Source organism: Rattus norvegicus, chromosome Y (genome assembly GCF_021556685.1).
Source record: "Rattus norvegicus strain SHRSP/BbbUtx chromosome Y, alternate assembly SHRSP_T2T, whole genome shotgun sequence".
Lineage (NCBI taxonomy): Eukaryota > Metazoa > Chordata > Mammalia > Rodentia > Muridae > Rattus > Rattus norvegicus.
This window is the reverse complement of record NC_141555.1, coordinates 63,550,078-63,552,995: the sequence shown is the minus strand read 5'-3', so window position 1 is coordinate 63,552,995 and position 2,918 is coordinate 63,550,078. Positions and strand designations below refer to the sequence as shown.

Here is a 2,918-nt window from a genome sequence, read left to right as displayed (position 1 = left end):
TATTTTGTGCGTTTCGTGTTTTGACAATTATGTGACGGGAGGTGTTTCTTTTCTGGTCCAATCTATTTGGAGTTCTGTAGGCTTCTTGTATGTCTATGGGTATCTCTTTTTTTAGGTTAGGGAAGTTTTCTTCTATGATTTTGTTGAAGATATTTACTGGTCCTTTGAGCTGGGAGTCTTCACTCTCTTCTATACCTATTATCCTTAGGTTTGATCTTCTCATTGAGTCCTGGATTTCCTGTATGTTTTGGACCAGTAGCTTTTTCCGCTTTACATTATCTTTGACAGTTGAGTCAATGATTTCTATGGAATCTTCTGCTCCTGAGATTCTCTCTTCCATCTCTTGTATTCTGTTGGTGAAGCTTGTATCTACAGCTCCTTGTCTCTTCTTTTGGTTTTCTATATCCAGGGTTGTTTCCATGTGTTCTTTCTTGATTGCTTCTATTTCCATTTTTAATTCCTTCAACTGTTTGATTGTGTTTTCCTGGAATTCTTTCAGGGATTTTTGCGATTCCTCTCTGTAGGCTTCTACTTGTTTATTAATGTTTTCCTGTGTTTCCCTAAGTGTGTTCATGTCTTTCTTGAAGTCCTCCAGCATCATGATCAAATACGATTTTGAAACTAGATCTTGCTTTTCCGGTGTGTTTGGATATTCCATGTTTGTTTTGGTGGGAGAATTGGGCTCCGATGATGGCATGTAGTCTTGGTTTTTGTTGCTTGGGTTCCTGCGCTTGCCTCTCGCCATCAGATTATCTCTAGTGTTACTTTGTTCTGCTATTTCTGACAGTGGCTAGACTGTCCTACAAGCCTGTGTGTCAGGAGTGCTGTAGACCTGTTTTCCTCTCTTTCAGTCAGTTATGGGGACAGAGTGTTCTGCTTTCTGGTGTGTAGTTTTTCCTCTCTACAGGTCTTCAGCTGTTCCTGTGGGCCTGTGTCTTGAGTTCACCAGGCAGCTTTCTTGTAGCAGAAAATTTGGTCTTACCTGTGGTCCTGAGGCTCAAGTTCGCTCGTGGGGTGCTGCCCAGGGGCTCTCTGCAGCGGCAGCAACCAGGAAGACCTGTGCCGCCCCTTCTGGGAGCTTCAGTGCACCAGGGTTCCAGATGGTCTTTGGCTTTTTCCTCTGGCGTCCGAGATGTGCGTGCAGGGAGCAGTCTCTTCTTGTTTCCCCGTCTTGTCTGCCTCTCTGAAGGTTTAGCTCTCCCTCCCACGGGATTTGGGTGCAGAGAACTGTTTATCCGGTCTGTTTCTTTCAGGTTCCGGCGGTGTCTCAGGCAGGTGTCCTGCCGCTCCTGGGCCCTCCCCCACGGGAGCCCAGAGGCCTTATACAGTTTCCTCTTGGGCCAGTGATGTGGGCAGGGGTGAGCAGTGTTGGTGTTCTATTCCGCTCTGCAGCCTCAGGAGTGCCCACCTGACCAGGCGGTTGGGTCTCTCTCTCACCGGGTCTGGGAGCAGAGAGCTGCTGCGGGCTGAGATCCGCGCGTGTGGGACTTCCGGTAAACACAGAACGTGCCCGGTCCTAGAGAAATTCTGCTTCCATGTGTCCCAAGCTCACCAGGCAGCTTTCTTGCAGCAGAAAATTTGGTCTTACCTGTGGTCCTGAGGCTCAGGTTCGCTCGTGGGGTGCTGCCCAGGGGCTCTCTGCAGTGGCAGCAACCAGGAAGACCTGTGCTGCCCCTTCCGGGAGCTTCAGTGCACCAGGGTTCCAGATGGTCTTTGGCTTTTTCCTCTGGCGTCCGAGATGTGTGTGCAGGGAACAGTCTCTTCTGGTTTCCCAGGCTTCTCTGCCTCTCTGAAGGTTTAGCTCTCCCTCCCATGGGATTTGGGTGCAGAGAACTCACTCTTTTTTATTTTAAGGCTTGTTTTATTTTAATGACTGATCTTGTGAGGCCACAGTGAGGTCACTATGCACAGATGTGAAGGAAGCTTTATTTCTTGGTCTCTTCCTCGTTGGACAGAGTCTTGATGATCTCCTCCTTCTTGGCCTGGAGGTGCTCCTCCCACGCGTTTCTGTGCTTCCCTGGTCTTAGACCTGCGAGCCTCAGCCTGGTCAGCCTGTAGCTTCTTTCGGGCCTCATCTGCCTTTGGTTTGAGGATCTGCTCCATAAGAATCCATTGGTTTTTGAATACATTCCTTTTGACCTTCAGGTACAGGCTGTGATACATATGGCGGTCCATCTTCTTAGATTCCCAGTATCTCCTGAGAAGCCGGTGCAGGATCCTTATCATTCTCATCCAGGTCACCATCTCAGGCACCCAAGTGTTGGCAGTTCCCTTTCTCTTCCCTATGACCATATGCCTGCCCTTCAAGGTGTGTTTCTGGCAGTGAGTCTGAGGATGGACAGTTAGAGGCTTCCAGATGATCAGGCCATCTTCAATCAGCTTCCTGATCAGCTGACAGGAGTTGGCATTGGCGATTTTATTGGTCTCATTGGGGTCCAACTGGACCTTCTTTTTACCTCAGTGGAGGACACTAGAGGCAAGATTCTTCTGTAGCCTGAGCATGCTCATGGCTGCAGACTCAGCAGCCAAGGTAACTCTTATAAAGGATAAGGTTCCACTGCAGCTGGCTTACAGTCAGGGGTTCAGTCCATTGTCATCATGGCAGGAATCATGGGAGCAACCAGGCAGACTTGGTGCTCGAGGAGCCCAAAGTTCCTGATGCACAGACAGCAGAAAGGGATTGTCTGTAGCACTGAGCATAGATGGAGTATATACAAATCTCAAAGTCCAGCCACCACAGTGGCAAACTTCCTCCAACAAAGTCACACCTACTCCAACAAGGCCATACCTAATAAAACAAGGCCACACCCACTCCAACAAGATCACACCTACACCAACATGGCCATACCTCCCAATAGTATCACTCCTCATGGGTCAAGCTTTCAAACACATGTTTCTATTGTGGCCCACTGCTATTC

At 48.7% G+C, this 2,918-nt stretch overlaps 1 pseudogene; it reads right to left on the bottom strand.

Moving 5' to 3' along the window:
* Window positions 1-1,925: 1,925 nt before the first annotated feature.
* On the bottom strand, window positions 1,926-2,508 carry LOC134484438 (large ribosomal subunit protein eL19-like; annotated as a pseudogene).
* Between the last annotated feature and the right edge of the window lie 410 nt (window positions 2,509-2,918).